The 12726-nt window shown below is 37.1% G+C and overlaps 1 pseudogene; it reads left to right on the top strand.

Annotated features, from left to right (window-relative positions):
• The first annotated feature begins 2523 nt into the window (after positions 1 to 2523).
• LOC124985287 (calcipressin-1-like) lies at positions 2524 to 3260 on the top strand (annotated as a pseudogene).
• Positions 3261 to 12726: the final 9466 nt, after the last annotated feature.

Here is a 12726-nt window from a genome sequence, read left to right as displayed (position 1 = left end):
TCCATTAGCCTTAAGTACATCTTGTATGATTCCTATCATTTGATTTCTAGACACTTGTGACCCCATCCTGGAGTTACGAGACCTCCCTTTACTGGGGCTATGCAGACTCCCTTCACCAGGTTATGTGGCCTCCCTTTACCGGGTTTATGCAGACTCCCTTCACTGGGGTTATGTGGCCTCCCTTTACCGGGGTTATACTGACTCCCTTCACCGGGGTTATGTGGCCTCCCTTTACCAGGGTTATGTGGCCTCCCTTTACCGGGGTTATGCAGACTCCCTTTACCGGGGTTATGTGGCCTCCCTTTACCAGGGTTATCCTACAGTTTTCCTATAGCTTACCTAAAGTTACTTAGTTTTCCTATAGCTTACCTTAAGTTACTTACGTGGGAGGGCACAGAAGGAGGAAGAAGCTCCCCGTCCAGGCCACCACTTGCTCCGTGCAGCGGAACCGGCATGGAGAAAGGAGACACCACCAATCTTTAGTTGACCAGATTTATTGCGTCCTCCCTGTTTTTCTGCCACTATCTCCCTTCTTCTTCCCTCTCCCCCTCTCCTCCCCCAGGCTCCTAGCTTATCAGCCAATTATAGCAAAGCTTTCTCTCACACAGGAGAGCATGCAGAGGAATGTCAGCATAGCACTATATGAATCACGAGCTGTCCACGCGCGGCATGATATTAGATAGCCAATCCTAGAGCCTGGTGTCAACACATCATAAGTCTCCAAGGAACTAGTAGGCAAGCAACCTTTATGGGTACTTCCTTATTTTGGTACCCAGTGCCTTTTGGCTCATTGCCAAGCGCCATCTTGTCCAAGATGGCCCTCAACAATTTATGGTGGGGACTTTGTTTCATATGACCACAAGAGGTGGTCTCCTGGGGAGGTCAGCAGACTGAGGACATTTGGTCACAAATAATGTCTGTCTAACCAAGCATCATGTAGGAATATGAGAATAAAGAGGATAATTTTCTACAAACTGGGTCTACCGTGTGTACCCTTTTCCCTTTAATTATACCTCCTAATAAAGTTACGCCTGCTATTCTAAGCCTGAAGTTTTTCCAGTGTGGTTGCAAGAACCAGTGATTAAAGACATCTGTGATCACTCTGCATCCTTGAAAGGTCTTGCTCTGCAACAAACTTTTGAACTTCCAGTAGATGTCAAAAGTAAGGGTAGTATTTGACTGTTCTCTAAATCTTCAATTTACCCATACATAAATGTTTGGATATATATACGATCAGCATTATAAAATACTGTACATAATCAAAATGCCTCACTAATTTTTATGGCTTCATAGTAAATCTCAATATGTATACTATAAAAATCCCTAGTATAAATTTTAAAATAACTATTATCTTGTTATTAGATGTATTTTTAACCATTTAAACTATTTTACTATTGAAACAGCTTTGACAAACATTCAAACATATTTTGTAGAAAAATTCAACATATTATTTTTGCATAAATAATGACATGAATTATTGGGTAAAAGTGTAATTTGGAACCAAACACAGGAGCACATGCTTGCAACCCCTGCTACTTTGGAGGCTGAAGCAAGAAGATCACACGTTGTAGAAACCCATCCTAGGCAACCTGAGGTCCTGTCTCAAAACATAATAAAAAGAAAAATTGGCCATGAATATAGTTTAGTGATAGAAGACTTGCCTAGCATATGAAAGGCTCTGGGTTCAACCACCAGTACTGGGGATATACATAATTTTTTTTCCTATAAATTCCTTCCTAGTCTTTATTTCCATCAATATTATTTTGAATACTATTTTCATATTACCTATATTATTGTTCAATAGTCTAGTTGCCATTTTCATTTTCTTATCTCAATTGCATAGTTACATTCTATGTTTACAGTTCTATTATTTGTGTTTTGTAATCTATTTGTAGGAGTTAATTGCAAATTAGATATTTATAATTTTCATAAATATTGAAAGTACTTTCTTCCATATAATTTTATACTAAAATATAAATTTATATTAAAGTGATGATGTATGTGAAGATATTTTGGTTTGATCTTTATTGCTCAATTTTGTTCATCTTTCCTTGTTTTATATTTGCCTTTATATGTAATTCCTCATTTTGAAATTTTATTTGTATTGTGGTTATTAAAATACTTAGACTTTTATCAGTAATATATTTTCTATGTAGTATTATTTGGGAAATTTTCATTCGTGTGCCAACTCAAACATCAAAACAAATTTAAATGCATAAATTTAGAAGCATAATTATATATAAAAATAAAACATTATGCATGCGTGGCTTTCTGGATTCTGCTGTATAGCATTGTAATATTTACCTCCTGTGTTATTGAAAAAAAATCCTTCATATTAAGATTTTGATTTTTTTCCAAAAGTGAAGTTCAGGCCACCCTCACAGTCGGGGTCTCCAGGAACCATGGTGAGAGCCCGCCGTCGACAGCCGCGTGACCCGGAGCGGGTTAACCGGAGCCTGCGGCAGCGGCCTGGAAGGGAGAGCGCTTGACTTCGAGCCCCGCGCGCCGGGCGGGAGCGCGGGGATGGAGGACGGCGTGGCCGGCTGGCTGGGGGCAGTGGCTGAGGCTGAGTCGCCGGCGCCGCCAGGGGTGATGCTGCAGTCCTTAGCGCCATTCTCCGGGCAGCCCGTGGCAGACGAGGGCGGCGGCGAATGGAGCTTCATGACTGCGAGATGGAGGAGGTGGACCTGCAGGACCTGCTCAGTGCCACCATTGCCTGCCACCTGGACCCGCGCGTTTTCCTGGACTGCCTGTGCCGGGCCAAATTTAAATCTCTCTTTAGGACGTATGACAAGGATATCACCTTTCAGTATTTTAAGAGCTTCAAACGTGTCTGAATAAGCTTCAGCAACCCCTTATCTGCAGCCGATGCCAGACTGCAGCTGCACAAGACTGAGTTTCTTGGGAAGGAAATGAAGTTATATTTTGCTCAGACTTTACACATAGGAAGCTCACACCTGGCTCCACGCAATCCAAACAGTTCCTGATCTTGCTGCCTGCCTCTCAGCGGATTGGTTGGAAACAAGTGGAAGATGCTACTCCAGTCATAAATTATGATCTTTTATATGCAATCTCCAAACTTGGGCCAGGAGAGAAGTACGAACTGCATGCAGCGACTGACACCACCCCCAGTGTTGTGGTCCACGTGTGAGAGCGATCAGGAGAACGAGGAAGAGGAGGAGATAGATAGGATGAAGAGACCTAAGCTGAAAATCATCCAGAGGAGAATGCTGGAGTACACACCAATCCATCTGAGCTGAACTGGCACTGGGTGAAGAAGCGTTCTCAGTCATACTCACCAGAGGAATCTTTTACTGTGGAAGGGGTCGGTCACAACTTTGGAGATGGCAGCTGTGACCACTGTGGCAGAAATTCCAGTTCATGTTGCTCAGAATAGAATCAAGCTTAGTCTCCTTGTTCTGATGCTGTGCCTCAGTCCACGTCCCTGGCACCCAGGAATGTCTTGATCCAATCGCTGAGTTTGTGATCGCACAAGGACATTTGGGGACATCTTGAGAAAACGAATAACGATACTGTCTTGTACTTGTTCTTTTCTATAGGTTCTGTTTTCGACTAGGGTAGGTTGATCAGTGGGTCCAGGGAGTGCTTTCCGCTTCTAGCCAGTGTACAAGGCACAGCCCCAACTAGTAGGAAAGGGCCTCCCATGAAGCCACCTCATGTCAAGTGCAGAAAGACTGTGGAAACAACCACAGCACCATGTGGAACAGTAGTGTCTCACTCCTTCCCTCATGTCTGAGTGTGTGTGCATGTATATTACTGATTTCAAGACTATCCTTTGTTCATGTAAGAAGTTACACCATTGTTGTTTTCCAACTTTGGGGAAGCTAGGAAAGCATTGGAAAACTGTCACCTTCCAGATCTTCAGCTCTTTGCAACAACATCCACTTGTGGAATTGCACCTAGAATCCAGTCTCATCCTGTCCGGTGCAACACGTAACTTGTGCTTCTGCAAAAGACGTTGATCTGAATTCCTCTGTACAGTAACTTATACAATTCAAAGAATAGCAGTTTCACTGCCAGTTTTTAGCAGGTGAGAAATTTTTGTTTAGGTGTTTGGGTTGGATATTGGTCTCCATTGTTTCTTTTATGTAGTGGTTTCTATACATGAATCATAACCAAAAGTCATTTTGGTTGAGATAGTTGGTTTTTCACCCCACTGAAATATCAACTTATAAATAGAGCTAATAGCATATATCCGTAACCATTGTACTCTTGGGTGAAGAAACCTGGCAGAGGAAGGATAGTGTAAGACGTATTAACCTACCTGTGAATTTTATGTTGTAGAAAAACTTTCCACGTGTTTGACGGGATGAACTCAAAGCATGTAAGTGTGTAGTAGATGTGTGTTGATATGAGAGGGATGCAGTACCTTTCCCCATAATTCCTGGTGGAATAGTTACACTAGATGAACATTTGTAATTTTTTTCTAGTTGTAATGTGTATGTCTGGTTAAATAGGTATTATATTTTGGTCTTACAATACCAAACAGTCTGTCATTCTGAAATACCTGATGCCAAGTAACAGTGCCTGCTTTGGAAATTTGGAAGATGGTTTTCTTTGGGAAGCAAATACGTTTACAATAACTTCTTTGATTGTTTATAACAAGAAATGAATCAAATGTTCTCAAAATCCTCTTTAGAGTACTTGGTAGGAGGGAACCGGTAAGGGAGAGATCATTGCATAGCTGTTCAAGTGTTACTTTAAGTGCTTTTAAACTGGAGGGGCTAAACTCAAAATATTTTTTAACTGCATTCTATAATAAATTGGCATGATACACTCTTTACAGGGAAAAAAAAGTGAAGTTCACTTGGAAGTTATAAAGTAAACTGTTCAAATAATAGGGACTTAGACTCTACTTTTGCCTGCAAGTATCGAACGGGTGACTAAAAGCAGGATCAATGACTTTAGACTCCATATCATTGCCTCTAGTTTGCATCCATATCCTATGCTCTGAGTCACCTTGAATTCCAGGAAAAACATGTTTTATTTATAAACACCTCATCATGACTTGAAGATACCTTTCCAGGCAACTGCAACTTTCTTCAAGGCCCTCACCTGACCAATCATAAAATATCAATGGACCAGACTGTACCTGATGAGGTTCACCTGCTTTAGCAGCTGTGCAAAGCCTCTAGCTATGCAAACCCCCAACCCTTTCCCTTATATCCCTTTCTATAAACCTCAGAGTCACTGTCAGGCCCTCAAAGACTGGGCTAAGAATGTTTTCTTGTCCTTTTGGTGTAGCTACACTGATTAAAGTTTTTTGTACTTTTCATCATTACCATTTCTCTTTGTTTTTGGGTTGAGTGACCAGACCTGATATGTTGGAGCTCCAGAGTCAGACCTCTAGCTTATGACCCCAGTAGTAATTGGCAATCAGCAAAAAAGTAGTGACTATCATACCACATCATTTTTTACCATATGTGGATACGTTTTTATAATTTAATATTGCAACAGGGACTTAGAGATTGCTTTCGCTAAAAGCACTGATTCTTCTTGAGACTCTAGATGTCCCAGGGGTAATTCTATCTTTATCACCTTAAATTTTGCTCAATTCTACAGTAGACATGTTCATGATTTCAGTATTTGTCTAAAGCAAGTGATTCTTCCCTGTTAATGCTGAAGATACTAAGAGTAACTAAGATATTTTTCAAGATTTATAGTGATAACCAAATCAAAAAATTATCAGCTCATGGCTTTTATGACATCCTATTCTACACCATCACAGTGGTGCCTAGAAGTCTCCAGTAATTGTACTAAACTCAAAGGCCTAACTCCATCTAGACTTTCTAATTTGCCCTTTCTCTTGTTACTGTAGGAGGTCCGAGGAGTTTCCAGAGATCCTCAACTCAGGACAAGTGCAGTTCTTGACAAATAACACAGAAATGAATTTATGGAGACATCAATTAGAGGCACAGAGATTTACTTAGCAAAGCAAGAAAACATTCCAGGGGAATGTGGACTATGTCAAAAGTAAGAAGCACATCTGTGGTTAAACTAGGAATACAGATTCAAAGGAGGGATGCTCAACATCTCAAGACTGAGAAACAGTAAACTCTTGTTTTGAGGAGTTAATATTTATAGAGGAACAGTATCTAGGGGCTGAACTCTAGGTAAAGTCATGGAAGAGTTATAGGATTTCATGACAGTTTTTCTAGCACTTGCTCATTGTTCTCATATTATGTTACTTTTTGAGGTCAAGGATCCAGGCCAAGGGCATCAACTGGGTTGATCATGAGGTGCTTGTTCTGCATTCCAAAGGTTCATGGTTGCATGAACCTGCATTCTAATGGTTCACATGAATTTTTCTTTTGAGACCCTGTATTTTTCTGTATCCCCAAGTTTTTTTATGAGTCACTCCTCCCACAGTCATCTTCAATTCCAGGGACAGGGAGTATGAAGGGATAAATAGCCTGTGACAAGCACCAGGTAGCAGCAACTTTTTTATCAATAAGAATGATCAACTGTAGTTTGACGAAGACTGCTTGACCTTGCACACTGCACACCTCTCACTGCTACCCATACTTTTCTATGATCCCCTATTTAAAACCAAGCCTCTGCTACCTCCTTGAAAATAGGAATTAATGTTCTAATAATTTCCCTGCTTCCCAGTATGGTTATGCTAAATAAATACATTCATGTCTTACTTTACCATTACTATTACTATTACTATTATTATTATTATTATTATTATTATTATCATCATCATTATTTTTGTGTGTGTAGAGGGCAAGTGGCTGGGCATGGTCTGCTGGAACTTTCCCAAAAGCAGTGCCCATCTAGTCTAGCACTTTAGTAAAAATATACCCCAAAATTTATTACTTGGTCCTTTTTGGGACTTGCTTTGCATTCACAAGAAAAACAGAGATCTTTTCTCTTATACAGTGGAATAAAGAGAATCAGAAAAGTAATGTACAATGGGGACTAAGGCTTTGAATGCCTCTAATGAGATCCTAAGGGCTTTTCAAGGGAGTAACAGCTAAGATGTTACTCTGTCTGTCTGTCTCTATCTTTGTCTCTATCTGTCTTTGTCAGATGATATTTTCTAGTTTTGTTTTACTTTTAAAATATGTGAAAAATAAACTGTTGATAATAGAAAATATAGAACATGGTTTCTTCTTTGCTGATCAATTCCTTTTAAATTACCCTAACAAAATAGTATATTGATGTTTAGATTTCTGGTAGGGAAAATATATCCTCACCTCCATCTCATTTATCCATATTAATTATTGCACCTTATCCTAGGACAATTACTTTTCTAGACTACATTTAGAATGGATTATTGTGTTTCCCTAAAATAGATTTTCAGTGCTTGAATAGGATCTTGCTGATTATGTAACTTACGAATAGCAGAAAGTTGGAAAAATTGAGTCATGATAGCTGAGAACATGGAATAGAGTTAGTTTAGAGCCCTTATTTTTACTAGCAGTGATCATTTTAGTGTATTATGTATTTGTAATCATTCCTGGTGTTTAGGAGAAGTACTTATTTTCCCATGTTAATATGATAGAATAGTTTCACATTTTAATGTTATTAATAGTGCTTGTGTTTGAATGCTTGCTCACATAAGTTTTGGGTAGCAAATCACATGGCTTGCTGTATTTATTTCATTATTGTGCTTTTCTTTGGCTTCACATAGAATCTCTATACTACTTTTCCATAGTGCATAGAGATTAAATATTCTAATTTTATTTTTAACTGTAAAAGAAATACTTTTACTGTTTAACTATATCAATAACTTTTCTGTAGCTATTGTACTTAATTCATTTTAAAGTAATACCTTATAAAATTATTTCAACATTCAGGGTAAAATTATAGAAAGATTAATTTGATTCTATTTATTATAAAAATACTTTAGTTGATCCTTGATCATTACATTCCTGGGACAAATTTTACATGATTATGATGCATTAAACATGAAATTCCCAACAAATAAAAATGATGATTGTTTGAAGAAATGGAAATGTTTATTAGTCATACTTATGACATTCATACACATATCAAAGTACCATAATGCACCCTATTAATATGTAAAAAATTCTCAATTAAAATAAACTCTCACATTGGCACACTAAGATAATGAGGGGAAAAAAAGAAAATATCCAGATAAACTGCATCATTTGAACCTTACAAACTTTCCTCTTCACATTATTCCCTAAACAATAAAGTGTGATAAATATTTACATGGAATTTATATTTTGCTGGGTAGTATAAGTTATCTATCATGATTTAAAGTGTACAGGAAGATGTCCACAGATGAGATGCAAATATTGTGCCATTTTATATAAGTGGCATGAGCACCTATGGATTTGATGTCTGGAGGGCCCCAGACCAACCTCCCATGGTTGCAAAGGGATAGCTGTGTATGCATATATGTTTATATATGTGTGTGTATATATAAGTGGTTTAGATTGCTGATGATAGTTTAAAATTTATAATTAAAAATTAAATTTTCTCAGTGCCATGGGTGAGAGCTGGGATCTTGTGCATACTGGGCAAGGATTCTGCTGAACTACATTCCCAGCCCATTAATTGCAATTTCCAAGTTGTTTGTGCTAGTACACAGAAATGCAGTGGAGTTTCATATATTAACCTTGTCTCCTTTGACTTTGTTAAAGTCATTTAGAAGTTCAAATCACTTACAGGCTTCCTGAGAATTTCCTATTTTTACAAGTTTGGTCACATCATTAATCTTCGTTTTCAGTCAACATGCACTTTATTTCCTTTAATGCCAGACCTAGGACAATCAGCACATTTTTGAGTAGAAATGGGGAGAGTAGAAATTCTTGCCTCATTTTTTTTATGTCAATGGGGAAAACACTCTATGTTCCATTATTCCTGTATATCTGATTGCTTATCTGAGGATATAATTATTTTGCCTTCACTTTTAAAAAGTAATTGTGCTAAATATAGAATTCTTTTTTTAATCCCCTATCCCTGTCTTTAATGCTTTCAACCCAATTCCATTTTTCCAGTCTCTACTGTGCTTTATGAAGTCAGTCAACACAATATTGTTGTTTTCTGCACATGATCAGTCATTTTTATGTTGCTGTTTAACAAGACATCTTTTTAGCTTTGGATTTCATCAGTTTGGCTATGATATGTCCAGGTGTGAATACACTTTCGTTTAGTCTCCTTTTCTTGAGCATCTAGATGGATACTTTTCTTAAATTTGGAAGTCTAGCATACATGATTTCTTCATGTATCTGTTTCTCCTTCTTTAGAATCTCTTGTTCTTCTGGGTCTTCCATTATGTATAATATGTATATATGTGTTGGTATAGTAAGTGTCCACAAGTTGTTGAGGTCTGATCATCTATCTTCAATATTCTTGGCTTCTTTTTAGGTAGGATACTTTATATTTATCTAACTTCAAGTTTACTGGTCCTTCTCATATTCCAAGTTTTTGAGTTCCTCTAATGGAGTTTTCATGTCCTTTATTATGCTTTCCACCTTGATGATTTCCATTTATAATTTTATTTATATTACCACTAAATATGGTCTTTAGTTCTTTGAATACATTTATAATCACTCTTTTGTAATTTTGTCATCTAATTCCAACATGTGGTGGGGACACAGTTCCTACTGACACTTTTTTTTTTTTCTTGGCTACAGGTCCCACTGGTTTCCTTACATGTCTCAATTTTTAGTAAAATAGTGGATTGTAGTATAGCAAACCTGATCCTAATATTCTCCTCTCAGAGGTTTGCTATGTTTCCTGTTGCTGTTATCTCATGATTTAATGACTTCCATGGACTAAAACCAGGAAAATCTTCTTCCACACACTCTGAATTTTAGTTGAATATTAGTGAGCCTCTGATTATATTTAAGCTTTTAGGTCAATGTTCCTATAGATTGTAACTCTCAATTAGTCAAAATTGGGCAGAGATTATGATCAGATACTTGAGCTAGTAAGATTTCTAATATGCTCATAGATCTGTGTGTTAGCTGGGAAGAAAATGCAAATTTCTGACTTTTAATGTGTCCTATAGCTTCTATGTCCCACCAATCTTACTCACATTTTTGTCTACACATTTACATGGGATTTGTCAGCAAGGAAGTCGGTGGCCTTATTCCTTTCTGGTCTTTGCTGCACATGCACACAACCAGAGTACCAGAGAGCTTGTCAAACCTCTTATGGCTGTCTCACCACCTGGAACTACCTATTATATCCTGACTAGTCATTGGTCTCTTACTTTCCAACAGTAAGAACTACAAGGGATTTGCTCTCTTTGTTCACTTGTAAGATTGACAATTGTATTATTATTTCTTTAAAGAAGAGAGCTAGTAAGTTTTCCCACATACTTATAGATCTATGGGTTGCTGCAGAGAAAAAGCAAACTTTATGACAGAGATCCCAAATAAATTTTATGACCAGCAGCATATTAAAGTTTTTGTCATTTAGTTTCCATGCATTTTTGGTAAGTGAATTTTTAATTATTTTATATTTTTAGTTATCAGATAAATGGGATCATTTTTCTCATAGATATCACATTGTATTTTAATTGCATGAGAAAAATCTGAATATAAAAATGTAGCATTCTTTTAGTGTCTGCCCATAAAATACTATAATTATTAGCTTAAATTCAAACAAAATTTGAGAATAAGGGCAATATAAGCTCTATTCAAATATCATAAATATTTTATGGGGCATTTAATTTCTCATTTATGTTTTAAAAACATTTTATTCAGAAATAGGGGCATCAGCACTTGTCTTGAAAAAGGAATGATTTTCTCTAGTCTACACTGGAGGTTGTCAGTGCAGGTTAATCGAGGAATTTTACCTAAAATTGAGCGTTTGCATTTTACAGATGAGAATTTTAAATACTGACAAGGACAAGGGTAAACTCTTGCAATCACAGCATATTAGAAATGAAAGAATTTAAATATCAAAATCCTTCAACTCATCAAAGCACAGTAGGTTTTATTAATATTCATAGAACATGGAAAACAAGGTTAAGAAACAAAGGGAAAGTATCTGGATTTCATGGAAAAGCCAAAGACAAAATGGATCTGTAAGCAATTATAAAGCTAGTTACACACACACATATTTTCTACATAATAACCAGAAATATTCTTTTACTTTTTAACTTCTGTGTGTATTTCAAAAACTGGGCTGAAAGTTTAAAAGGAAGAGACCACGGAATTTATTGCTAGGTGAATTCAAGTTTACATTGTCAATGAGAGGGTCTGCTAAACAATTTGGATGAAGAAAGGGTGTCAGAATCCTTAGTACCCCTGCAGCATTTCCAGGTACAGGAGTTTGGCAGCTGCACCCAGGTAACTTCCCAAGTCCTTCCAAGACTTCACTAGCTTTGATACAGTAGGATCAGTATCCTTGTAGTGATTTATATGACTTCCTGCTTCCTTGAGATCATTTTTTTGGTTTATTCTGACTCCGCAACATTATCCCTATAATCTCTAATTTCTTTTATTAAATCCCTCAAATATTTTCTTTAGCAAACTCTGGTACAGTATTTGGAATCAGAGTAGATTCAATAGTCATTCAACACTTGAACTCAAGACTGACTATGCAGCAGAATCTTCCACTACTATCCATGTGCTCACATTTACTAGCTTCTTTTCCATCACCTGGGGTCTGAAATTCAGGTGTTCTGCCTAATGGACCCTAAAAGAAAGTCACTGCCTTAACTTCTGGTGTAAAAAACCAAGATGATAAATGAACATTAAGTTACATTGTTGTCCAGTGGCCCACACATCTTTCTGTAAGCAAATAAGATTTTGTCTTTAAAGATCATTTCTGTAGGAATTCAGCCCTTTTAACAATGTTGCCCTGAGACATAATTTACATCCCAGTGCATGTCAGGTTGATTCTATTAATTTGTTCCATTTTACTTACACTTTAAATGCAATACAAATGATTTCATATTATAAGTATTTACTATGCAAAATAAACAGTTTGCATTCACAAAACAGAAATGTGAACAGTTTGTAAGCCAGCAGAAAATAGCATTCATTAGATATTCATGGATTGATTTGTATAAACACTATGTCCCCAAATTAGAAGTTAAGACATCTATGGCTGTATTAAATATTGAAAAATTCCTGAGTTTATTCCTTCATTCAACAAGTATCTCTTAAGCACCTTTTTTGTATTAAACATTATTTAGGCAAATTAATGTATGAATACCTGTATTAGCTAATGCTGCCATCACAAAACATCACAGACTGGGTGCCTTAAACAACAGAAACTTATTTTCTCACAGTTACAAAGGCTAGAAGTCCAACACACAGGAGAAGACAATGCTGATTCCATTCTGAAACTTATTTTCTCACAGTTACAAAGGCTAGAAGTCCAACACACAGGAGAAGACAATGCTGATTCCATTCTGAGGTCTCTCCCCTTGACAGATGGTGCCTTCCTGATACGTACTCACGTGACCTTTCCCCTGCACACTCATTGAGAAAGAGCTCTGGATGTCTTCTACTTATAAGGCCATGAGCCTCATGGGGTGAGGACCCAGCTCTTGTGACCTTGTTTAACCTTAATTAACTTTTGATTTTCTCCAAAAAAAGGCCTACATGAGCGAGGTTTTCAAATATTTGTTCTTGAGAATGAAGTGAAACTTGGGACGACATCTTCTAATATTCAAAATATTTAATTCTACAGAAGAAATTCCAAATGCACATCATCTGATTTTTAACATTAAAGAGGTATTTACATAAATTATATAGAAGTGGTTTT

Source organism: Sciurus carolinensis, chromosome 5 (assembly GCF_902686445.1).
Source record: "Sciurus carolinensis chromosome 5, mSciCar1.2, whole genome shotgun sequence".
Taxonomy (NCBI): domain Eukaryota; kingdom Metazoa; phylum Chordata; class Mammalia; order Rodentia; family Sciuridae; genus Sciurus; species Sciurus carolinensis.
The sequence above is the reverse complement of the archived record's forward strand: the minus strand, read 5'-3'. Positions and strand labels throughout refer to the sequence as shown.